Genomic DNA, 27,907 nt, shown 5'->3' with positions numbered 1-27,907 from the left:
TACCCCCCTACCCCATCTCTTTCTCAGGAACATAGATGCCAAAATCCTAAACAAAATATTAGCAGACCAAATACAACAATATTTATTTTTTTACATTTTTAAGAATTTATTTATTTGAGATAGAGAGCAAGCAAGAGAGAGCACACAGAAAGAGAGAGGGAGAGATAAAGCAGACTCCCCACTGAACAGGGAGCCTGAAACAGGGCTCCCAGGACCCTGGGATCTTGATCTGAGCCAAAGGCAGACACTTAACTGACTGAGCCACCCAGGCTCCCCAAATACAACAATATTTTAAAAAGATAATATGCCATGAGCAAGTTGGGTTTATTCTAGTAATGCAAGGTTGGTTTTACATTTGAAAATCATTTATTTTAAATCATGACATTAATAAAATGATTAAAAGAAAATATCATATGATCATTTCAATAGGTTCAAAAATAGCATCTGATAGAATTCAATACTCATTCATGTTAAAAATTCTTAGCAAACCAGAAACAAAAGGGAACTTAAAATGATAAATGCCACATATAAAAAGCTTATAGCAAGTATGATAATTAATGGTGAAATCTTAAAAATTTTCTCTCTGAAATTCGGAATGAGAAATGGATGTTCTATTCTATTATTACTATTCAACCATTTATTTGAGATCTTAGGAAATGAAATAAGGCAAGAAAAATAAAAAGTATAATGTTTAAAAAGGAAAAAGTAAAATGACTATTATTTATTAAGTAAAATAATTGTATATGTAGAAAATAAAATAAATAACCTAAATGCAAACCACTGGCATTAATAAGTAAATTTAAAGGAATGATAGCTATAAGGTCAATATATAAAAATCAACTGTATTTCTATAAGCCAGCAAAAAGCAAGCAGAAAATAAAATTTTTAAATGTTATCACATATAATGGCACCAAAAAATCATTAAATGCTTAGGAAAGATGTATAGGATCTTTAAAAAAAAAAAAAAACTATCATACATAATTGGGAGAACTTTTTTAAAATTTAATTTTATTTTTCCACTGTTTCAAGATTCATTATTTTTGCACCACACCCAGTGCTCCGTGCAATACATGCCCTCCTTAATACCCACCTCCAGGCTCACCCATCCCCCCAGCCTCCTCCCCTCTAAAACCCTCAGATTGTTTCTCAGAGTCCAGTCTCTCGTGTGTTGTCTCCCCTTCTGATTTTCCCCAATTCATTTTTCTTTTGCTTCTCCTGATGTCCTCCATGTTATTCCTTATGTTCCACAAGTAAGTGAAACCATATGATAATTGACTCTCTCTGCTTGACTTAATTCACTCAGCATAATCTCTTCCAGTCCCCTCCATGTTGATACAAAAGTTGGGTATTCATCCTTTCTGATGGAGGTGTAATATTCCAGTGTATATTAAATGATCTAAGTTAATGGAGGAATATAGCACATTTGTGGATTGAAAGACAGTAAAAAATGTCCCCAAACTGACCTACAGATTAATACAATCACAATCAAAATCTCAGCAATATACTTAGGGTGGTTATTATGATTAGTAAAGAATTGGGCCTCATTAAAAGAAAGCTGAGCTAAATAACTCAAAAGAGTCAAATTGCCCCACTAAACTAAGTCAAGAAAGGAAACCCAGAATTGAAAGATCTGGTATTTATAATGTGGGAAACTGTTTGAATTACTAAACTAAAATAAGCTGTAGGAGGGAAAGAATACGATGTTTCCTTTGTGCTTCATGGTCTGCATTTGTCTCTCACATTCATAATCTCCTTTCAGAATCTCCTTGAGAATTCTCAGCATCCTGAGATAGAAGATCATCATTCCCATCCTCCATTAAGGAAACTAAGGCTCAGAGAGGATTTCAGAGGTCAAAGACCTTCTAACTAAAATTGGGGTTAGAATACAGTCTTTCTTCTTGATTTTTGTTCAAAGACACTTCCAAAAATAATATGTTATAAGATGACACACTATACACACCATACATACTACATTCAGGGAATGTAGGTACATTCTAAGTGTTATTTGAAATATCAGGTATATGAAAACATGAAAAGGAAGATATATACACATGGCTATTACTAGATGCATGCTTTTGAATTCACTCTTCCTTTATCTTAGAATGTCCCTCACTCCTTTATTACCCAGCAAATTTTAAGTTGTCCATTTAAACTCCACTGTAACACTCCTCTCAGCAATTATCCTCTTCACAAATGCAGAGTTCATCATTGAGTTCATTTTCAGAAGAGCATTGTGTAGAGATTAAGAGCAAGGACTTTAGAGTCAGGCTTTGAGATGGCATTTTAGGTCTCACATTTAATAGTTTTATAACTTTGGATAATATATTTGGCCTTTCAATGTGTGTATTTCCTAACTATAAAATAAAGATGATAACACTATCATCAATCTTTTAGGATTGTTGCAAAAATTAAATAAGTTAATATATGTAAAGTCCTAGAACAGTGCACAGTCAATGGTTAAGTATTATATAGGTGATGGCTGGGATTAATATTATTCAAAATTAATACTGTTCCAAAATTATTTATTGTACACTTACAAAATGCCAGTGACTTGCTAATAAGCTTAGTTGACACAAAGAATTGATACAAAGTTTCCTGCTCTGTAGTGGGGGAGACAGATAATATACAAATAATAAGTAAACAAAACAATTTCAGATACCAAAATTTGTATAATGGATACAAATACAGGGAGGTAATAGAGATTAGTAGGTGGTCTGCTTTAAGGAGGATGGTTAGAGAAGTAATACATAAGTGATTAGAGTGGGGTGTACATCTTCATTACTAATAATGAATAATGAGATGAGCCATGAGGGGATCTGGGAGAATATTCCAGGCAGGAGGAAAAATAGTGCTGAAATGTCAAGATCAGAACAAGTTTGGTGTGTCTGAGAACAAAAATGGGAACAGCATGGGTACGGAATGATGGAAAAAATAAGAGAGGTAGTAGATGAAATTGGTGAGGGGAACAGTGTTGGATTATGTAGGATTTTGTTGGCCATGGAAAGAAGTTTTGATTTTATGTGTAGCTAGAAACCATTGCAGTAAGTTATAAGAAGTAAAGAGATATGATTTGATCAATGATTTGGAAAGATCACCCTGACTTCTCTGTGGCTTTGGTTATTTAGGATCTTTCATGATTCCATACAAATTTTAGGGTTGTTTTAGTTTCTCGAAGACATGGAATATACTTTTTTTGTGTGTGTTTATGTAGTTGTATTTCTAGCACCAAACAGAGAAACTCATATGTGCTATGTGATCAATAAGTGCTGGTTAGATTGAATTAAAAGAATTCCAAGAGGAGTAAAAATGAGGAAGTTTAGAGTTGGAAGAAATTATATACAACAGAGGAAAGTATCAAATAAAGCTTTTTAGACCACATGGCAGTTGTGATGGGACCTTAAAGCATACTTGCGTGTAGACAGCCAACCATGAGAAAAAAAGAGCCTTCTCAGAAGAGAAGTGTGCACAAATGTTGAGAAGGTGGGAAAACCAATGTGTGTCCAGTATACAACCTTGATTGGTTGGAGTACAGTGGGTGTCAAAGAGAGCACTGGAAGGTAAAGCTGTAGAGTAAGTTGAACCCAGATCAGAGAATATTTTGAATACCAGGTCAGGAAATCTGAGCTTTCTCTTATAAGCACTGGGGTAGGGTGGGACATGGAAGGTTTCTGAGGAGAGAGTGTTGTAAACTGTCAGAGTTGTGCATTAGGATGTTAAATCTGGTACAGTAAGCAACGACTCCAACTTTCTCTGATTGCAGTAGCTCTCTCTAAAAGTAGCTCCTATGTTGATTGGGATTGTCATTATTCTCTTACCTCTTGTCTGTATTATTTTATCTTTTATTGGGTTGACTGATGGAGAAACTAGGACAGTTCTCTTTAAGAACTCTAGTTTGATTATCACTCTGCATTAAACTATCTGTTTCTGTGCTGCTTTCTTATGTACTTTTTTGCACATTTCTCAGGATTTGTCTTTATTTTCTCCCCACTGCATTCGCCACCCCCCCCCCCCCCCAATCCTCCAAGACAGGTCTCAGGCTTCTTACCTAAGGCATATGGCTAAGGGGAGGGGAACCAGTTCAGGTTCTGCAAAGCTCTGTGCCACACACCGGCCAGGCCTCACCTGATCATCAGGTTGCCCAGGAAGCTCTGAAGTCGCATCTTGGTCTTTTCATAATCTCAGCTGAGCTCTTGGGAAGACTTTTTTTTTTTTGGTCTCTACCATGAAAACATGCTGTTAAAAAATTGTTCTGCTCCCAACAGAGACCCCCTCTATCCTTTGCTTTCTCTCCTGAGTAGCTTCCCAATGCTTTCAAAGATAGTTCCCTTCTTGTCACAGTTGTATTGGCATCCCAAGCAGAAAGTGTCCTTTTGTCACTTTTCCATCCTTGGTTTCTTCTAAGCTTGCTCCATGTGGGTTATACTTATATCACCAACAAACACAGAGCTCAAATGGTCAGACTGGACCAAAGACGAAAAGAATTATTCTGACTGCATAGTCACAGGAATACAAAATCATTTCTCAATTAAAATTAAATCACTCACCTTTTTTTCTTTTGGGGAACCCAGATAATACCATTCTCACCATTGTAATGAATTTTGTATAAGTAAGGAATTAAAGAAATTGTTTTAAAAATGTCTTAGCTACCAATAAAATGTGACAAATACATTGATATTTTAAGCTTCATAGTAAGAGTCTACTGACATGCCATTAAAATGATAAATTTTTTAAAAAGATTTTTATTTATTTATTTGACAGCGAGAGATCACAAGTAGGCAGAGAGGCAGGCAGAGAAAGAGGGGGAAGCAGGCTCCCTGCTGAGCAGAGAGCCCTACATGGGGCTCTATCCCAGGACCTGGGATCATGACCTGAGCTGAAGGCAGAGGCTTTAACCCACTGAGCCACCCAGGCACCCCTAAAATGATAAATTTTAAATATTTTCCCTCTACTTAAAAAAAGTATTATTTTCTATATATTTATTCTAGAATATACATAAAGGCCAAAGTAGAATATACTCTCCAGGGAATACTACTATTATAATTTTATAAATATTCTTTTATTCTTTTCCTATGTATACACATTAATTTTTTAAAAAATAGGATTATATAGTATAGACTATTTTGTGATGGGCCTTTTAACCTAACACTATATTATGAACATTATGGTATTAGATTATCTATTTATATAACATTTTATTATGATTCCATTGTATATCATATAGCTGTGTCATAATTTGTTTAATTCCATTTTGTAGGACATTTACATTGCCCTCTTTTTGCTCCTAAAGGCAAAATAACCATGCAACAAAATCTTTGATATCTATGAAAATTTTGAGTGATAAATTCCTAGAAACCTGAGTCAACAGGTATTGAAAATATCATGGATTTGGAAATGTTTTCAGTTTACTATAATAAACTGGGAGACAGTTCCATCCTCAGTTCTCTAAGCTTAGAAGTAGCCTGGGGGAACCCTGGGGGCCTGGATGGTTCAATTGGTTAAGTGAGGAGTCCTGGTTTCATCTCAGGTCATGATCTCAGTGGCGTGAGGTCAAGCTCTGTGTCGGCTCTGTGCTCCACAGTGAGTCTGCTTGAGACTCTCTGTTCCCCTCTCTGTATGCCCCTCTCCACTGTGCATGCTCTTTCTCTCAAATAAATAAATCTTTTTTTAAAAAAGTGGCTTGGAGGGGCACCTGAGTGGCTCAGTGGGTTAAAGCCTCTGCCTTCTGCTCAGGTCATAATCCCAGGGTCCTGGGATCGAGCCCCACGTCAGGCTCTCTGCTCAGCAGGGAGCCTGCTTTCCTTCCTCTCTCTCTGCCTGCCTCTCTGCCTACTTGTGATCTCTGTCTGTCAAATAAATAAATAAAATTTAAAAAAATAAAAGTGGCTTGGAGTCATCATATACACACACATGACAAAGTTTGCTCCTTAGGCATCTTTAGAATATCCCAGTTTATAAATATCAAAAATTACAAATGAACATAGTGGGCAAAAAAAGAGGGAAGAAAACCATAAAAGAGACTTTTAACTATAGAGAATAAACTGAGGGTTGATGGAGGGAGATGGGTGGGGGGATGGACTAAATGGGTGATGGGTATTAAGGAGGGCACTTGTTATGATGAGCACTGGGTGTTGCATGTAAGTGATGAATCACTAAATTCTACTCCTGGAACCAATACTACACTATTTTTTAACTAACTGGAATTTAAATAAAAACTTGAAACAAACAAATAAATAAATAAAATTTTAAAAAGTGCAAAAAATATTACATTATAGATACGCTCACAAGGCTTCAAAAAGTAAAAGGCTATTTGCTGCTTCACTTCTTGCAAATATAACTAGGGTAAATGAATTATCATTAGGCTGATTAATTAATCATTAATTAGGCCAAATTAATCATTCTGTATTAGTTCCATTATGCAGAAATTGCCTTCATTACTGCGGGAACTATACTCTTGGTTTAGACGTCCTTGTGATTGGGTAGAACTAAAAGTGAAAGTAAACAAGCAGATTCTCAACAGGATAGTGTAGTGATTGTTGCTGTAGTAAGTAGGACAGTGGTTGACTACAGGAACCCAAAAGGAACCAAAAGGCCAACCTGAGACATAGCATCTCTCGGGTATATACAGTTATACAGCACAAATTCTGGAGTTATACAGCACAAATTTCCATTTCATTTTAACTCTTTCCCTTTCCTAGATATTTCCTTACCAATCCTTTCACTTATCCTCCATGTTGCATTCTAACCACTACTTTGTATCCATTTCCCTAGCCAGAACACATATACATACACACTCCTTCCCATGGTCCCAAAATACTGTTCCCTAGTTCTAGATTCTCGCTTCTCTGTGACCTTTACAACTGATTGTCTACCCTTCCTCAAACACAATTTTCATTGTTTCATTTCCTATTTAGGAATGTTTAGGGACCTCCAAGTTTTATCTTCTCTCATCCCTCAGTCTGAGACCCTTATCGATGGTCTCAACACAAGTTCATCAATCTTCCAGGGATATTTTGTTACTCTCTGACCCAAAGGAATCATTGTGGCCCCATATGAGATATATGAGTACATTCTCATAGAGCTTTTCTTCTAAAAATTCTTTCTTTATTACATTCATTAGCCTAGTTTTCTACTTCCTTTTTTTTTTTTTAAGATTTTATTTATTTATTTGACAGGGTAAGAGAGAGAAGCACAAGCAGGTGCAGAGGGGAAGAGAAAAGCAGGCTCCTGCTGAGCAGGGAGCCTGATGAGGGGGGTTAACGGAGGACCCTAAGACCAGGGCCCGAGCTGAAGGTAGATACTTAACCAACTGAGCAACCCAGGCACTCTAGTTTCCCACTTTTTAACATCCTACCATCCTTGTCTTCCTTAGGCTCATCTCCTGCCACTCCTTCCTTCCCCACAGCCTCCTGTATTCAAGCCACAATAAGCAGCTTGTGATCCCTGGAAGACTGATGATCTTCCACATCTCTTCACCTGGACTAATACTATTCCCTAAGTCTTGAATGTCTGTCTTACTTTCACCATGCAAAGAAAAGTACGAACAGTACCAATATCACTTCTGCAAAAACTTTTCTAACTCCCTGAACTTGCATTATACTTCCTTTCTATTCATTGCTTCCTATTCCATTTTCCCACAGCATTTGGTTTAAATGTTGTTTGGATTTGGATGAGTTCTATATATTTCCACACCTCAGCTACACTGTATAAAATATTTAGGGCAGGGATAATTTCCTATAATTATTTCCATATTTCTTATATTCAGCTCTTATTCTTCAAAGGCTGACATAGTGTTTAATAAATGTAAGCATTTTGAATGAATTCAGTTCCTCCAAGTTCTATGTTGTCTTGACGCTACAGATGGCATTTCTGTTCTCTATGTTCTGCTTTAAGTGTGCTGAGTTATTGCTTATGCATACAGTATATAATAAACTGTAGGGTGGCCTTTGCCTGGCTCCACAACTGCCCTCTTCCATCTCTGCCACCTCTTCTTAGCAACTTTCCTTCCAAAGTGCTTAACAAATACTCTATGGCATGCCACAAAGTCAGGGGAGTATTTTATAAGCATTTTTTTAAAAGATTTTATTTATTTATTTGTCAGAGAGAGAGCGAGAGCGAGCACAGGCAGACAGAGTGGAAGGCAGAGTCAGAGGGAGAAGCAGGCTCCCTGCGGAGCAAGGAGCCCGATGTGGGACTCGATCCCAGGACACTGGGATCATGACCTGAGCCGAAGGCAGCTGCCCAACCAACTGAGCCACCCAGGCGTCCCAGCATTTTTTGATTATTAAGAAAATTTGTAACTCCCTTGGCTACTGCTTCCAATCAAATTTAAGACAAGAGAATCATTAAAATCAATCACTGTGCAACACGAGGACATAGGTTTCCACACCAATATTTGTCAACCTTTAGTTGTGTATAAGAATCTAGAAAGTTAAACCCTGATATTATTATCCTTCTCTATTATTTTTACATGGTTTAGAGATACCCTTCTCACACTGCTGATAATAATGCTGCACATATGATAAGAAGACACTGTGCTGCTGGCCTGACCTGCATCTCATTTAACTCTTACAGCAATCCTAAAAGTTTATTTTCAAGACCAGAAAACTGAGGCTCAGAGAAGTATGTTGACTTGTCTAAAGTCACATAGCTAATAATATGGTGGAGCTGATATCCCTGATAAATTTTGAGTTTGAGTTCTCATTTCCAGTAAGCTCTTATGTCATTTGAAAACAACACTTGGGGGAGTGTTAAAGATTTTTTTAAAATATTGAACTGAAATGTATACCTTTCAGCTCTTTGCCCTAGTTTTGTACACTAAGTATATACATGGGAAGTTTTAATTCTTACTTCTTATATCCCTATTAATATTTAAAGCCTGTTGCATTTTTAAAAATTTTCTTTTTTACATCAAATATCCTCAGCTCTTTCAGCTTTCTCATGTAACTTGGCCTCAGATCTCATATGCTCTGGGTTGCTCTCCTTTGGACAAGCTCCAGTTGTGTCAGTCAATGTCCCTCTTAAAACTTGATGAAGCCCAGAGCTGAACACAATGCCCCAGATGTTTTTTTAACTGGTATAGATAACAATGAAACTATCACCTCCTTTGTTCAGACCCTTTACTTCTATTAATATATAAGTAAATGCATTATATTTCTTGGCAATGCTGTCAGTTAAAACTTGAGGTTTTTTTTCCCCCCAAAGAATCATGAAATTTATGAATGTAAGAGCAATTTATAGACTATTAACTACTATAGTAATGTGATTTGTTAATAATAGTATAAATGGAAGATTTGGCCTATTTTTAAAGCAAAAATTTCACAGAATAAATTTTAATTGATGGATTCTAAAAAATCTAATTCTAAAAATTATCATACTATTTTTAAAAGATAGATTAAGCCAATTTGCCTGCAAACAATAGAGACAAATCTACAAGTAGGAGCTTTGTAGCCCAAGGACTTTAATATTTCTAAAAAACTCCAGTGTTCAACATAGAAACTAGGCAACACAATTTTTATTATGCAGGCTGCTATGGACAACCACCAGAAGGTCAGAACATTTATAGTTAGAGCAGTTTCTTCACCAAACACACACATGTAAATTGTGTTTAAACACACAATCTGAGAGCTGCGTGAGGAAAAATAATCATCAAAGGAAAGCAGGAAGTGCCTTGCCTAAGTACTGGAATTAACTATTCATTTCAGTTCAGAAACTTTTACTAAGCACATAGTATGTATAGGTCATTAGTGCAGGTGCTTTCAAGGATGCAAAGAAAGTGGGACTCCTGCTCTTAGTCTGGGAGAAGAGACGGGTATTTTGATCCACAAATAGACATGAATAGACTCATCATATGAAACCACCATTAGTGAACCCACTTTCATATATACTCAATACTCTATGGAATAATAAAGATCACTTAGACCAACATCAATTATTTGGAATTTTCAGTTATCTCAGGAGGCCTCAAGTTTTCCACATCCCCAGTAATAGCACAGAGACCCCTCTACTGACATAGTTGTTCATTAATTCATTCAACAAACACATAAAACTCAGGAAACTCTAGCAATTAGGTCTGGTTAAAATTAATGTATTTATGGGGAATGAAAGCTAACAAGGTGACATTAGAAGCAGGGGCCAGATACAAAGGGCCTTCTATGTTGAGGTGGATACGGGTTGTTTTTGTCTAGCTACTACCTTCCTTCACATTCTCCCAGTAATAAAATTCTCTTTTCCAGGACAGGACTGTCTTCACATTGTGGGGGAGGCAGAATGACCCTGGCCCCTTCACACTCAGATACAAGGGTGGGCCCATGACCTAAATCTAGACAATCAGAGTACCCTCAATCTATTGTGATTGATACAGAACAGGCAGGTGACCCAAACCAGGCTAATCAGGGTGCTGCCCTCAACTTTTCTGTCAGATCTATTTAAAGAACAATTGTTTCTAGAAGGGTTGCTGCACGGATGATATCACCTGCCACTGAAAGAAGCCAGGTTTGTCTCCAGGATTTTATAGTGTTAGCGAATAAATCCTATTTATTGTATAGGTTAGTTGAGTTGGTTTTGTTGTTTATGGTTAACTTGATTGTAATTAAAACTTATATTATCATAAAGAATTTGATACCATGACATTCATATCCAAACTCACATTATATTTATAAGTGGTATAGATATGCTTATCTATCTATCTATCCTCTATCTATCCACCCATCATGTCATACAGGCTCCAACACTGTGCTCAGTATACCAATCTAAACTTTATGTAATTTCAACCTCATCTTCAGCAAGGCATAGTCTCTATCTCTGTATTCCATATGTAAAATAGATTTTTATTAGTATTCTCATAAAGATGCTTTGAGAATTAATGAGCTCAAATTAGCTGAGTTAGGAAATTTTTAATAGAGCCTGCTGATGCTGAGTGATTATTTAACATACACTAGTGACCTGTTGAAAGCAGGCTTACGAGGCCTCCCTACACCCATGCCTTCCTTAATTGTGGCAAACTCCAGCATTTCTTTAGCTTCTAATTTTGGATGAATATCCAAATTCTGAAATTTACTATCCAGTGCTCTATTCACTAGAGAATATTGCAATCTTAAACCATGCTTCAAAATTGTTCTTCACAAAATTTTATGATGTATCAAAATAAGTCATGTCTGAAGTAAATGTTCTAATTATAGATGGTGCTTCTTTTTCTATCAAAAACCACTTTAATGTGGAATCATTTCCAGTACACTTACTGGTAAAGACATATTCCAAAAGAAGGAAGTAATTTGCAAGTTTTTTTTTTTTTCTGTCTGAATGAGGCCTCTAAAAACAAATACTCATCTATAATGCATGGAGTTTATTTTAAAGCAAAAATTGTGTCACATTTTACCATGAGTAAATAATTATATTTCCTACTTTCTTTCTCCTTTTCTCCAGGCCTAGTAATATTTGAATTGATCCACAGAAAAATCACATTGAATTTTATCAAAAATTCAATAGAATACAGTTATAGCATTAATATTGTAGATGGTCTATTCAAGCAAACCAATATTTGGTATTTAAAAAAATACCAAATAACCAGTGTCATTATTTTTTGACTGATTGGTCAAAATAGGCTTTGTATGTAGTGACCAAAATAGGCCTAAGACATCAGAAAAGATGCAAGCTTTGTTCATGAGACCTACACTAAAACTTAATTGTTCAACGTACTTAACAGCCTGGCTGGCCCTCATACATACAAAGTCAAAGCTTAATCACGTGAAGATACTTGATATCTATAGCAAATAGGTACCAGAATTCAAATATTTATTTTGTTTCGGTGCTGTGCAAACTCCATGTAGAACTGGGTCAAACCAAACTCAGTTTAGGAGGTTTGCTAATGCATTGGCTATACAATACAACACAATACACACTTTCAAAAGTAAAACATTTATAGCGCCAAATGTCTGCCTGTCCACAAAAGCAACTAATGAAAATCAGAATTAAGAACAAACAGGAAATAGTCTTTTCATACAAAAATTAGGGGTCTGTTACCCTGCTTATACATTAAAATCAGCTGTGAGATTCTGATTTCTGTGGCCTGGGATGAGACCCCCACATTTTTTGAAGCTTCTCAGGTGATTATAGTTAATTTAAGAATGACTGGCCTAAACTTTTCTAATCTTAAAGTATTATTTATCGAGAATGATAATAAAAAGCATGATAGTTGTTTCTTACATGAATAATCATGCAAATTACCTAAAGTCCCAGAGATTTTGTCTCCTTGCCTTTAAAATATGAATTATGTCACCTGTCACTCAGAATATTTTCAAGGATTATCAACATAAAGGATGTGGCCTGGAGTAATGTTTAGTATTTCATGAGTTGAACAGTCAAAGTCTACCAAGGTAGATAACCAGTCTGGGGCCAAGATGAGAGGTACTGGGAGAAATTATGGCAAAAGCAGGAGAGACTTAGTCTAAAGGACACATCTACTGCTTAGTCCTGCCAATGGTTATGTAGGAATATACATCAGTAGTTCCAGATCTTCTTCATTTTTTTCTTAAGAAAAGAAAGAAATATGGATATTTTAAGTGTGAAATTTTCCTACTTTTAAAGTGGCCAAATGAAACTGTGTCACCAATTTTCTATTCCGGAAAGTCTTAATTCTCTTACCATACAAACATATTTTGGCCATATGATTGTGGGTGGTTTCAAATTTTGTTCTTGTTTTAGGTTAGTTTTAATTAATTAATTAACTATCCATTTATCCTTCTGTCAAGTATTTCTTCCCAAGTGGATCAAGGATTTCTAATTTATTTTTATTGAGGTATAATGGACAAACCATACTGTATTAGCTTCAGGTGTATATCATAGTGACTTTATATTTGTATATATTGCAAACTCATCACCACAATAAGTCAAGTTAACATCCATCATGGTACATAGTTACAGAATTGGGTCAAGAATTTCTAGCAATGATTCTGGATGACATAGCTATACAATGAATCTATATTAGTCTTTAGGTATTGTGCAATTAAATTTTGTCCATGATGCACTTTTTCCCATGTTATTAATGGTACAATTTTATCTTCGTCTATTTACATATTCCCTCCCCTACCAACACTAAATCCTTCTTTAATTTTGACCTCAGCAATTTGTTATAGTCATTACTTAATATTTTTCATTTTTTGCCTTTTTTGGGGGATAAGCCAATGTTATTTCTAGCCATCTGAATTGTACCAATAAAGCTTACTTTTTTATTCTACTGTATCCAATACCACTTAGTTTCACTATTGCTACTACATACATATATGCATGAATATAAGCAGCTTCTTCATCTTTCCTTAAAAACCAACAAATCCTATGTTATACTAATACTCCTTGTCTATATAAGATGGGTGAAGTACTTTGACTCTTGTCCATAAAGGCAGAGGTTCTCATTTTTTGTAATAGTAGCTAACCATGAAGGTGACAGGTTTGTGACTGAACCTGCTGAGAAACTCCATCACCATTATAAGCCACAAACATAGCACATAGACACAAAACATTCCTCCATGAATTATGAGTGAAAAATCTATTCAAAGTTTTTAAAAATGTAGCATTTATTTGAGGTCTATAATTGCTGTACAGAAGTTTGAGAAGTTGTATCAAAACCAATGGGGGCGCTTAGGTGGCTTGGCTGGGTAAGCAACTGCCTTTGGCTCGGGTCATGATCCCAGGATCCTGGGAACAAGTCCTGCATCAGACACCTCTGCTCTTCCGGGAGACTGCTTCTCCCTTTACCTCTGCCTGTCACTTCCCCTGCTTGTGCTCTCTCTCTGTCAAATAAATAAGTAAAATCTTTAAAAAAAAAAAAAACTGACAGGAGGACACAAAATGAACTGACCGTTTGAAGATGTGATTTATATGTGAAAGGTGCTGTCTTTTGAGTATGCCTCCAAAGAGCTGTGTGTGATTAAAGTTACTCCGTGTGAGATTAATTAAGGTTTTGACCTGAATTAGGGTATCTTGAAAACAAGTCCTTCCTGTGTGAATGCAGCTTAAATAAATCAATTTGAAAATATCCAAATGCTCCAGGTAGATAATAACTGAATGATATTTAACTTAATAGTGACACATAATAAAAATAGTTACAAGTATAGATTAAGTTCAATTAATTCATGACTGATTTTTTAAAAAGAGTTTATTTATTTATTTAGAGAGAAAGCATGGGCAGGGGGGAAGGGCAAAGAGAGGGAATATCAAGCAGACTCTGCATTGAGCATGGAGCCAGATCTCATGACCCTGAGATCATGAACTGAGCCAAAATCAAGATTTGGACACTTAACCACCTTAACTGAGCCACCCAGGCAGTCCTCATGATTAATTCTTAAGCTGACTCCTATTAATGGAAGAGAAGAATTAAATATACTTTTCTGTGGAACTCCAGCATTTGTGGAACCCACCACTTCACTTAGGGGGAGGATGCCATAAAATGCTTGGAACAGGAACTTGTTGAAGGGCAACATTTACCTCATTCTGTTATGGCAGAAAAAAAATCATAAAACTTAAAGAAGTTGTCAATATAATCATGTGCGTATATTTAATGCACAGATATGTATGTGTGCACATGTAACACATGTGTTGTTATATGTGTGAATGCATAACATACATATACCCGAGTTTGGCTTCCTTTCTTTCTCCCTCCCTTTTTTAATTCTTTCCTCCCTCCTTCCCTCCCTCCCTCCCTTCCTTCCTTTTTTCTTGGTAAGAAAGAAATAAGTAAGTCAACATTCAGTGCTGTGATGCAATCAACTCTTGTGAGAAGGTCATACTTAATCCATAATTGCCATTTACTGAAGTTTTGCCTAAAGGTATTATTTAAAATATATATATTTAGTTTAGTTTAGTTTATTTATAGGAAAGAAGGATTCAGGAAGTATGGACCATTCAAATATTTTATGTACTGTATTTGGAGTAGGACCCTTGTTGGCCGTTTTTCATTGAACCATAGCAAGTTAGACCTGGAAGCAACCTAAACAACCAAATAGATTAAATTCCTCATTTTACAGGGGAGAAGACTGAAGCCCTTGTGAGCTAAGTATCTCCCACTGACAACTAGGATTTAAGGCCAAGTCTTCCAGCTCCAAGTCAGCAGCTTTTTCAGCTCTACCAACAGCCTATCTAAACCAAACCAAACCAAATCAAATCAAAACAAAAAACAAAAACAAAAACAAAACAAAAGCCAAACCAAACCAAACCTGAGTCCATAATTCACAGCATAAGGTTAATAATTAAAAAGAGAAAAAAATCCTTTCCATTTGGTGAAAAGGTCAACCAGAACAGTAAGATACAGGTAAAGAGACTATATTTTTGCTCATTTAAATTTTCAACCTATAGTTTTCATACAATATACATTATTTAACCCATAATTCCTACAATAATGAAGTAAAAGAGTGGTTCTGGGAAATACTGTTCTTCCTCAAGATGATCAGTTATAATCATGTAAGTTAGCTCTGATATTCATATTCACTATCACAAGACAGATTAGACTGGGAACATTGAATGCTGTGTTATAAAGAACAGAAAACAGAATACATATTTGGCATCAGGAAACCTTGAGTTCCAAACCTACCCAGTTACTTAACAACTGGGTGATGCTGGGAAACATAAACTCTCTGAAACCTTGGTTTCCTTACCAGCAAACTGGTGTATTGGGAACTCCTCTGAGTATTAAATAAGATGAGGTACTCAGAGTGCCTACCTCTCATGCTAAGATCTAATGCCTCATCCCTGAAATTTTAACAGCAATGACAAGAAGGTGGTTGGTGAATTTTCTGGGGCTATACTGAGATGACTGGTTGATACCCGAAACTACCTGTAAGATTGGACATCCATGAAGGAATACCTTCTTATTTTAACTTTTGTTCCCCATAAGCTGCTTGGTTCTAAGTATACTGGTCATTTGAAAGCCTTTTTTGTATTTATTCTGGTTTGTAGTTTCCGAAGTAAACTTAATATCCTTTGTCATTTCCCTAGTGGGACACCAAGTGCTTATTAAATGCTTATCGAATGAATGACGTTGAGCTTTCCATTAGGCATGTGCTTGGTGCATATATTCATACACAGGAGCTTGTGTGAATGTAAGCTCAGGGGCAGACGATTGGCCCATCATTTTGTTCACAGTACATCCCCAGTGCATATAGCAGTGCTTGGCACATAGTGCTCAGCAATTTGTTTGTTGGATAGATTAATGAAGTGTATGTATATATGTATACATGTATGCATGTATACTACATATGTATGTATACACATGTATGTATGTATACCATCCCATCCCAGACACTGTAGGAAGCAAGCCACTTTTTCAAAGCACTTGCTTATGCCAGTGCATCTGAGGAAAGACTGAGAAACAACAGGACAATTTAAGAAGTTACCTATACTTCCATTGTCCAAGTATTCACATTTGTACACTGTTTTTAGCTGCTACCGTTAGGAAAGGAAAAGTGAGATAATTTTTAAAACTAAACTAAAATTTAAAAATCTGTTCTTAAAGATTTTCCTAAAAGGAGATGATACCACATGCACTTACTGTCTATCAAAAGATGGCTTTTCACATTTGTGGCCTTTCCTAAGTTCATAAACAATAAGAAAGAAAATGTTATTTAAGTTTCTTGTGGTTTATGTGTCTTGTTCAACTTGCAAGTTCTCTGCGATTAGGAACTGTCACTGGTTGCAGTCTGCCTCTTCCTCACCTGACACTGTTGGACATACACTTAGGTGCTCAATAAATGTTTGAGGAGGAAGATGATGTTTGTTCAAATGAAATTTACTGAAGTAGTAAAACTTATATTTATGAACCCAGTTTTAATGTCTCTTTCACGTTTCCTTTACATGCTCTATAAAGTCAAGATCATTTTTTAAAAATACATGACTAATTTTGGACCGCATCTGGTCATTTTATGACAACTGAAATAGATGAGTGCATATAGACAGCATCTATAATAAGAACAGAATTCTTTTGAGTGACCGGAGCATCATGTTGCCATCAAGTGTATAGTGGAGAGGACTAGCAGGCTCCCTTTCCAGTTCTTCTCTTATTCTGTGCCAACTGGGCCCTCGGTCTTATTGGTATCCAATAATCAGCCCGATTACAGTTAGCCCTGGGAGACATGACAGAAAGAGAGTCCTCATCTTGCATTAATTGCTCCTATTGAAACTATGCCACATCTCTCCAAGCTAGATGTTGCTTAGTATCCCTTTGATATGATAATGACATGCTTCTTAGCAGATGAATATGCAAATTAAAAGCAGTAATTTGGTGGCATGCACCTGCTGACACTGCACGGCTATGCTTATGTGCTCTGCTGTAACACTGCAGCCACACAAAAGCATCACAGAGGTAAAATTAAATTCTAATGTCGTATATATTAAACAGATGCTTCCACTTTTCTTTGTATATCTACTTTTACAGATTTTGCCATTGGAATCTCAGTTCTCTTCATGCAATTAATGGACATTGATGTGTCATACACAGAAGCGTACTCAGTGCCATTTAAGGAGGCTGATTTTAAAGAGGTGGCTTACATATATGCACATTAGGAGATGAACATTTCTTCTTCATAGCATAGAAGCTGATGACTTTACTCTTGTTGCACAAAGACTCCTATTCATACAAGGAATGTATCCTTGGGCTGCAAAGCCAAAAATCACGTTTCTATAGCAAAGATGTGCACTGAAATAGAGTTACTTCATATCATCTGAAAAAGGATTCCAAAATGATTTCAAGAGGCTAGCAAAATACCCAGAATCAATAAGCTAAATTCTTGGCTTCAAGAGGCGAGTTACAATGAATGAGAAATGGTGATTGCTTAGGTGGGAACCTAAAAGTCTTTATCAATGTGTCATGTAGCTCAACCTGCCAGAATGAAGCATTCTTAAGACAAAATTTTATAAAGTGTGCTACTTCTCTGTTTTTTACCTTGCTCTTAAGCCAGGTAGCATTCACACAGTTACATATATATGACAATAACTGAACTGATTGAGATTGAACTGTTTAATAGGGCATACACAAATTAAACATATATTTTTATACAGTGAACATTTTATATTATGCATTTAATGATTACATATTATAAAAAGTGGACACATTCCAATTTAATTAAATCTCTTTTGTTGGACCTCTATGTTTTTTTTCCAATTCTTTAATTACATAAATACTACTGCAATGAACATCTTCAAACATATAGCATTTTTTTCCTTGTGATTATTTCTCTGGAGTAATATTTCAGAAATAAGATTACTAGGTGAAAAGATAAAGCCATGTTATAGATGAAAAAAGAAAATCTCTGGCGAGCTATTTCTCTTATTTCACAGTATATGCTTTTTAGAAACTTAGAAAGAGAGATGCTTTTATGGTTATATAACTGGAGACTCAATTTTCAACTTCCATATACAGGCATGTTATATGTCTCCGTCTACATTGATTTAAACATATTTTGTATCTAAGTTTTAGATATGGGTGGGGTGATTCACTGCTACTTTACAATGCCATAAGCATCCAGGAGTAAACACTACAGAGAAATACAATAGCATTTGCAATGACTCAGGATAATGACTTAGGATAATCTGAGAAGTTGTTCCATTCTTTTCCGCCTCCTTTCAACCTTTGAAATTGCTCTAAGTTTCTTGTATACTGTACCAGTTTGAAGCACAGGATATAAATTCTTCTTTTTAAAATTTAATTTAATTTTACTTAAATTCAATTAATTAACATGTAGTGTATTATTAATTTCAGAGGTAGAGTTCAGTGATTTGTCAGTCTTATACAACACCCAGTGCTCACAGTATATGAATTCTAAAATCCAGGTGTCCCTAATACTGGAATGTTCACTGTAATGGGAAGCAGAAGATGCAGGTATTAGATCCAACTCTAACATAATAAGCTGGACAAGCAATTATATTTAATTTTCTGGGCCTCAGATTTTCATTGGAAATAGGCATCCACTTAACAAATACATATTGAGTGCCTACTGTGTGCTGGGCACTTACTGTTCAATGTGATGGAGGTAAGGGCAAAGAATAAAACAAGGACCCTCTCTTATACAGCTTACATGCTAGTATGGGAGAGAACAAATAGATACATGTAATATGAGATGATGAGCTCAGTCACTTTACAGTGCTCCACACCACTCCATCTTCTCTGCCCATTGCCAGCAAGCCTTCAGATTGACTCCTAAGACTGAACTCTGATTCAAGGTATCTTTAAAATAAATACACTTACTAATGGAAATCTGTTATTCCTCCTAAAATTAAAAATCCTCTTATTAAACTTCTGCCTATAGCTACCAACTTATTTCTTTGTTCCCCTTTACTTTTTTTTTTTTAAAGATTTTATTTATTTATTTGAGAAAAAAGAGAGGGAACACAGAGGGAGAGGGAGAAGGACAAGAAGACTCCCTGCTGAGTGCGGAGCTCTATGACCTGAGGACCCTGAGACCACGACCTAACCTGAAAGCAGATGCTTAACCACTGACCCACCCAGGTACTCTTCCCTTTATATTTTTTATTTTTTATTTAAAAAAAAATTTTTTTTTAATTTGACAGAGATCACAAGTAGGCAGAGAGGCAGAGAGAGAGGGTGGGGGGAAGCAGGCTCCCCACTGAAGAGAGAGCCCTACTCGGGGCTCGATCCCAGGACCCCCGGATCATGACCTGAGCTGAAGGCAGAGGCTTTAACCCACTGAGCCACCCAAGTGCCGCCTCCCATTATTTTTTAAGTAAAAAGTTCTTGAAAGGGTTCCTGTACTTAATGTCTCCAGTTTATTTTCTCCCATTTTCTCTTGGACATGATGTCACTCTAAACAAGCTTTTGCCCCCACCGTTCTATCCAAATTATTCTTTGTCAATATCACAAGTGACTTCCACATTGCTGAAGCCACTGGTCAAGTCTCAGTCCTTTTCTTATTCTTCCCTCTACTATTAATTCTTACCACTATTAAATATAATAATAATCATAGCCAGTATATAATATATTTGAAAGTTACTAGGAGAGTAGATCCTTAGAGTTCTCATCATTAGGAAAAAAAAATCACTTTTCTTATTTCTTTATACTGATATGAAATGATGGGGGCTAACTAAAATCACTGTGATAATCGTTTCACAATATATATGTCAAGTAATTGTGTTGTACACCTTAAACTTATATATTGCTGTATGCCAGTTACAACACAATCAAATTGGAAGAAAAAAATAACAAAAATGTCCAACAATAAAAATAAATAATAATCATAGTTGTCATTTATTAGGCACTTGCTATAACCCAGGCACTACTCTAAGTGTGTTAAACAAAGTAAGACACATAAGCCTCACACTAACCATATAAAACAGCATTAAAATACCCTTTTTACAGACGGAGAAGGAGACAGAGAGGTGTAGTGACTTTTTCAAGGTCACACAGCAAATAATTTGCAGAGCTGGATTTGAACTTGGCAGAAATGGCTGCAGAGCCTTTATCTTAGCCAGTATGTAGTGTTGACTCCTTGGCATTTGACGGAATTGATTGCTCCCTCTTCCTTAAACTACTGTCTTCACTTGGCTTCCAAGATACTATGCTTCCCTGGATTTCTTTCCTTATCTTCATGGTTGTTCTTTCTCATCATTCCCACTGGATTTCCTAAATATTAACATTGGAGTGTCTCAGAGTTAAGCCCTTTAATCTCTTCTCTCTATTCACTCTCTTGGTGATCTTATCATAAAACTCTTAACTTTAAGTCACATGTAAATTCTGAAAATTCCCCAATTTTTACCTCAAAACCAACATTACCACTAAAAGCTTGATTCAAATCTCCACTTCACAACTCCACTTTGAGATTTAAGTATCATAAACTTAATAAAATTGGACCTAATCTCTGATATTCTCACTTCTATCCCAAACCAGCTTCTCTTCTCAGTTAAGAACAACTCCATTCTCAGAAGTTGTTTAGGCTCAAAATTTTGGAGTCTTTCCATACAAATGACCAACAGACACATGAAAAAAATACCCAACGTCACCTCGGCATCAGAAAAATACAAATCAAAACCACAATGAGATACCACCTCACACAGGTCAGAATGCCTAAAATTAACAAGTCAGGAAACAACAGATGTTGGTGAGGATGCAGAGAAAAGGAAGCCCACTTACACTGTTAGTGGGAATGCAAACTGGTACAGCCATTCTGCAAAACAGTATGGAGGTTCCTCAAAAAAGTTAAAAATAGAGCTACCCTACAACCTAGAATTGCACTACTAAGTATTTATCCAAAAGATACAAACATAATGATTTGAAGGGCACACACACCCAATGTTTATAGCAACAATGTCCACAATAGCCAAATTCTAGAAAGAGCCCAGATGTCCATCGACCGATGAATGGATAGAGAAGATGCGGTACACACACAATGGAATATTAGTCAACCATCAAAAAGAATGAAATCTTTCCATTTGCAATGACACAGATGGAATTAGAGGGTATTATGCTAAATGAAATAAGTCAGTCAGAGAAAGACAAATACCATATGATTACACTCATATGTGAATTTAAGAAACAAAACAGGTGAACATTAGAGGAAGGGAAAGAAAAATAAAATAAGATGAAAATAGAAAGGGAGACAAACCTTAAGAGACACTGAACTCTAAGAAACAAACTAAGGGTTGCTGGAGGGGAGGTGGGTAGGGGAAGGGATAATGTGGTAATGGGGATTTAGGAGGGCACTTGATGTAAGGAGCACTGGGTGTTATATGCAACTAATGAATCACTAAATTCTACCCCTGAAACTAATAATACAGTATATGTTAACTAAATTGAATTTAAATAAAGAATTTTTAAAAATTTGGAGTCTTCCTTGACTCTCCTCTTTTTCTCACACTCCATATCTTATCCATTAGCAAATCTTATTGGTTCTACATTTGAAACCTTCCAGAATTCAACTATTTTTCATTACCCCCAGTGCCACAGTCCTGGTCTGGGTTACAGCCAATTTTTTTTTTATTATTGCAGTAAACTCCTAACCACTATCCCTACTTATTCCTTTGTTCCTTTACCATCCAGCCAACCTATCAATGGAACTAAGAACATCCCACCCCTCTAAAGACAATGGCTTCTCATTTCATTCAGCAAGAACCCAATGAACTCAGTACAGTTTCAGGATAAAAGATTAATACCCAGAAGTCAATAGCATTTCTATATAACAATAATGAACTATCACAAAGAGAAATTAAGAAAGCAATCCCATTTATAATGGCAGCAAAAAGAATAAAAAACCTAGGAATAAATTTAACCAAAGAGTGAAAGAGCTACACTGTGAAAACTATAAAACACTGATGAAAGAATTTGAAGATGATACAGACAAATGAAAAGATACTCCATGCTCATGGATTAGAAGAATTAATATTGTTTAAATATTCATACTACCCAAAGCAATCTATAGATTCAGTACAATCCCTAACAAAATACCAATAGCAATTTTCACTGAACTAGAACAAGTAATACTAACATTAGTATGTAACCATAAAAGACCCCAAATAGCAAAGTGATTTTGAGAAAAAAGAATGAAGCTGGAGGGGTGCCTGGGTGGCTCAGCGGGTTAAAGCCTCTGCCTTCGGCTCAGGTCATGATCTCAGGGTCCTGGGATGGAGCCCTGCATCGGGCTCTCGGCTCAGTGGGGTCTTGCTTCCTCCTCTCTCTTTGCCTGCCTCTCTGCCTACTTTTGATCTCTGACTGTCAAATTAAAAAAAAAAAAAAAAAGAATGAAGCTGGAGATATCACAATACCAGATTTCAAGATATACTACAAAGCTGTAGTAATCAAAACAATATGGTACTGGCACAAAAACAGACACAGATCAATGGAGCAGAATAGAGAGCCCAGAAATAAATCCACACCAACATGCTAAATTAATCTATGATGAAGAAAGCAAGAATAAACAACAGGGAAAAGAAAGTCTCTTTAATAAATAGTAGCTGAAAAAAAGCTACATGCAAAGAATGAAACATATACAAAAATAAACTCCAAATGACTTTAAGACCTAAATGTGAGACCTGAAACCATAACAATCTTAGAAGAGAGCACAAGTAATAATTTCTCTGACACTGGTCCTAGCAACATTTTTCTAGATATGTCTTCTAAGGTTCTAAGGCAAGGGAAACAAGCAAAAATAAACTGTTAACACTATATTAAAATGAAAGACTTTTGCAAAGCAAAGGAAACCATAAACAAAACAAAAAGGCAACCTAATCAATGGGAGAAGATTTGCAAATTATATACCCAGTAAAGGGTTAATATCCAAACTATATAAAGAACTTATACAACTCAACACATAAAAACCCCCAAACAACCTGATTAAAAAATGGGGAGAGGACCTGTGTAGGAATTTTTCCAAAGAAGACATACAGGTGGCCAACAGACTTATGATGCTCAACATCATACTCATCAGGGAACTGTAACTCAAAAACAGAGTGATATATCACCTTACACCACTCAGACTAGCTAAAATAAAAAACACAAGAAATAACAAGTGTTGGTGAGGATGTGGAGGAAAAGGACCCCTTGTACAATGTTGGTGGGAATGTAAATTGGTGCAGCCACTGTGCAAAAACATATGGAGGTTTCTCAGAAAATTAAAAATGATTTAATAATTCTTCTACTGGGTATTTACCCAAAGAATATGAAAACATTAAGTCAAGAAATATATATACCCCTATGTTTGTTACAGTATTATTTAGTATTAACAGCTGAGATATGGAACCAATCTAAGTGTCCACTGATAAACGAGTGGATAAGGAAGATGTGGTTACACACATACACACACATACAAATACACAATGGAATATTTCATAGCCTTTAAAAAGAATGAGATCTTGTCACTTGTGATGACATGGATGGACCTAGATGGTATTACGCTAAGTGAAATAAATCAAACTGAGAAAGATAAATACCATACAATTTCACTCATTTGTGGAATATAAAATTTAAAGCAAATGAATAAACAAACAAAAAGCAGAACTGGTCCTATTAGTACAAAGAACAGACTAATGGTTGCTCGAGGAAGGGGGTGAGGAGATGGACAAAATGGGTGAAGGGGAAAGAGGGATACAGGCTTTTTAAAATTTATTTTATTTTTTAAAAGATTTTATTTATTTATTTGACAGACAGAAATCACAAGTAGGCGGAGAGGCAGGCAGAGAGAGAGCAGGAAGCAGGCTCCCCACTGAGCCACCCGGGTGCCCCGGATACAGGCTTTTAGATATGGAATAAGTAAGTTCTGGGAATAAAAGTTAAAGCATAGAAAATAGAATCAGACATTGTAATAGCATTGTATAGTGACCAATGTTAGCTACATTTGTGGTGAGGATAATACAATGTCTAGAGAAGTTGAATCACAATGATGTACACCTGAAACTAATGTAATATTGTGTGTCAACTATACTACCAACCTCCCTTGCCAAAACCGAAAGCCATTATAATGGTCTATAAGACTCCCTAAAATCTAGCCCCCTAGTATTTCTCTGGTCTTACCTCCTATGATTCTGTTCCTTGCTCACTCTGATTCAGCCCCACAGGGATCCTTGCTCTTCCCAGAATTTGCCAGGCATACTTGGGCCTCTTTGCCTTTGCACTGACTCTTCTCTCTCTGACATCTTTCCCTCTTATATATGAACCTGGCCTTCTCCCTCTATCCTTCAAGAATTTGCTCAAATGTCCCCTTTTCAGGGAGGCCTTCTCTGACTACCTTATTTAAATTGTACCCAAACACTTCTGATTCCTTTTCCCTGCTTTATCATTTGTTACACTATATATTTTATTTATTTATTTTTCTATTTCCCCAGGTACAATGTTGCATGAGCAGGGAATCTGGTCTGTTTTCCACACTAGGCACCTAGAACATTATCTGGCACAAGGTAGGAAAATTACTAGTTCATAAAAGAGGAATTTAAGTGGTGGGAGATTTTAGATAAAATAAGTTTGATTTCTTGATGTTCTCCTTCAGGTGAGGAAGGACTTTCCTAAAAACTTTCGGCAAAATTTTCCTTGCCTTTCATTGTCATAAATTCTGACCAAACAGTGATAAAGAGAGCAGGGGCTGAGATCACCTTTGGTTTAATCACACCCATCCTACAGCTGAGGGTAGGGTTGGCTTCCCTTGAGGCACATCATATGGAGGGGCAATACTGAAGAAACCAGGAATCTAAAGGGAGAAAATGCTGAGCTAGCCATGTCTACTACAGACACCTTAAAGTGGAAGTGGTGGCTGTGTGGATATTAGACAACTCATTTTCTCATACTCTCCTCAACACAAGAATTTAGCAATTAAAAAAACTTAGCAACCTTGACAGCTGAAAAATTATACCTCACTTCTAATTTCAATTTCTCTGACTACTCTTGACCTGAAATACATTTTTATTTGCTAATTGATCATCTGTGTTTTCTGGGATGCCTCAGCCAGTTTAGCATCTGCTCTCAACTCAGGTCATGATCCCCAGGGTCCTGGAATTCCAGGAGTCCTACATTGGGCTCCCTGCTCAGTGGCGAATCTGCTTCTCCCTGTCTGCCATTCACCCTGCTGGTACACTCGCTCTCTCTCTGACAAATAAATATTTTCAAAAATCACGTATGAGGTTTCCTGTTTTTAAGATTACCTGGTCATATTCTTTGCTCATTTTTTCTATTGGATTATCTTTTTCTTGTTAAAAATTGGGAGCCCTTTATATATTCCATATGTAATACTTTGTTATATAGATAGTAAATACTTTCTCCCGATCAATTGCTTATCACGACTTTGTTTATGGATTTTTACTGGGTCATACATTGGTTTTAAATTTATGTATTCAAATTTATCATTTGATTTTTAGCTTCTAGGTTTTGTCTTAAGGGAGCTTGTCCTACTCTAACATCATAAATATTTTCTGAATTTAATGGTTTAAAATACAATCTTTATGATATCTTAAAGTTGCTTTTCTAGACTCTCCATCTATTCCATTTATTTATCTATTTGCCCCCAATATCAAGCTCTTTTAATTTCTTAACATGCTCTGATATTTTAGAAGGTTTTAGAAGATTTTATCTTCCTTGTTCTTAACTTTCTCACCTCCAAATATATTTTCGAATTAGCTTCTAAGTTTTTGTATGGCATTGCATTGAATTTATAGGTTAATGTGAAAAAAATTGCTAGCTTTACTATACTGAGTCATTCCATCTATCATTGAAGCAATGTGTTACTACCTACTTCATATATATCTTGTATAATTTTTAAGTTAATATCCTATATCTTTTGTAGGGTTTTTCTTTTTCCAATTGTCAGTAGTATTCAAGGTATTTTCTAAGTGATCATTGTTGGAATATAGGAAAACTGTGAGGTTTTTAAACCTGTTATTATTGCATTAAACTCTTTTATCAGTTCAAACAATATTTCTTAGTTATTTCTTTTGGATTTTCAAAATAGAAGATCATATTATTTACATATCATAATCCTTTCTAACATTTATAGCTCCTATTTAATATTATTAGTAGTACTATTATTATAAAGATAATACTATTATTTCTTACTGTGTATTGCCCAAGATAGCCAGTACCATTCTGAGTACTGAGACATATTCCTGGCTTTAATGGTAATACTTGTAGTGTTTTATTACTGATTTTTGTGTACTGTGTAATGCAGACATAAATATTCTTTACTAAAGCATGGGGGTTTACCTCTTCCGAGCTTACTAAGAATTTTAACCAAAAAATGTGTTGTTGAATTTTATTTTTTAGAAATTTAAAATGTATTGAGATGATATATTATTGTCCTCTTTTACTGTTACTAGAGTAAGTTACATAAATAAATTTCTAGATGTTAAATTATCTTTTCTTGAAGCTATTTCTATTCTTTTAATCTTTTGCTATATATTTACCTCTGAATATACAACACGTTTTTATATATTGTCATTATCATTCATTTGTAAGAATTTTGTTATTTCTTAATTCAGAAATTATTTAAATGATTTTAAAAACTTTAGCTAAGTAATTCGATTATTTCTAGTTATTAGTTTTTTACTGATTTCTGACTTTGTTTAAGCCAGTGCATGTCTGTGTAATTTCAGCTTTTCTTGGAAATTTATTAAGATTGTTTTCTGAGGCATAATGTGCAGTAAATTAAAAAAAATAATTGAACTTGCACTTGAAGTAAATGTGTACTCATATTTTTTGAATATGTATGTGTATACATATCTATTTTATTATATGTACCATTAAAACCCTATGTGTCATTATCGTTACTTTTTGCTACTATATTTTTTATTATTATTATTTTTTCTTTTGAGAGAGAGGAGAGTACAGAGGGGAGAAAAAGAGTGAGAGGGAGAGAAAGAATCTTAAGCAGGCTCCAAACCCAGCATAGAACCAGGGTAGGGCAATGCGGTCTCCTGACCCTGACATCATGATCTGAGCCCAAGTCAAGAGTTGGATGTTTACATGAAAAAATGTTCATCATCACTGGCCATCAGGGAGATTCAAATTAAAACCACATTGAGATATCACCTTACACCAGTTAGAATGGCCAAAATTAACAGGACAGGAAATAACATGTGTTGGAGGGGATGTAGAGAAAGGGAAACCCTCTTCCACTGTTGGTGAGAATGCAAGTTGGTGCAGCCTCTTTGGAGAACAGTGTGGAAATTCCTCAAGAAATTAAAAATAGAACTTCCCTATGACCCTGCAATTGCACTACTGGGTACTTACCCCAAAGATACAGATGTAGTGAAAAGAAGGGCCATCTGTACCCCAATGTTTATAGCAGCAATGGCCACAGTCGCCAAACTGTGGAAAGAACAAAGATGCCCTTCAATGGACGAATGGATAAGGAAGATGTGGTCCATATACACTATGGAGTATTATGCCTCCATCAGAAAGGATAAATACCCAACTTTTGTAGCAACATGGACGGGA

Source organism: Mustela putorius, unplaced genomic scaffold (assembly GCF_011764305.1).
Source record: "Mustela putorius furo isolate JIRA1106 unplaced genomic scaffold, ASM1176430v1.1 tig00003834_pilon_pilon_pilon, whole genome shotgun sequence".
Lineage (NCBI taxonomy): Eukaryota > Metazoa > Chordata > Mammalia > Carnivora > Mustelidae > Mustela > Mustela putorius.
The sequence above is the reverse complement of the archived record's forward strand: the minus strand, read 5'-3'. Positions refer to the sequence as shown.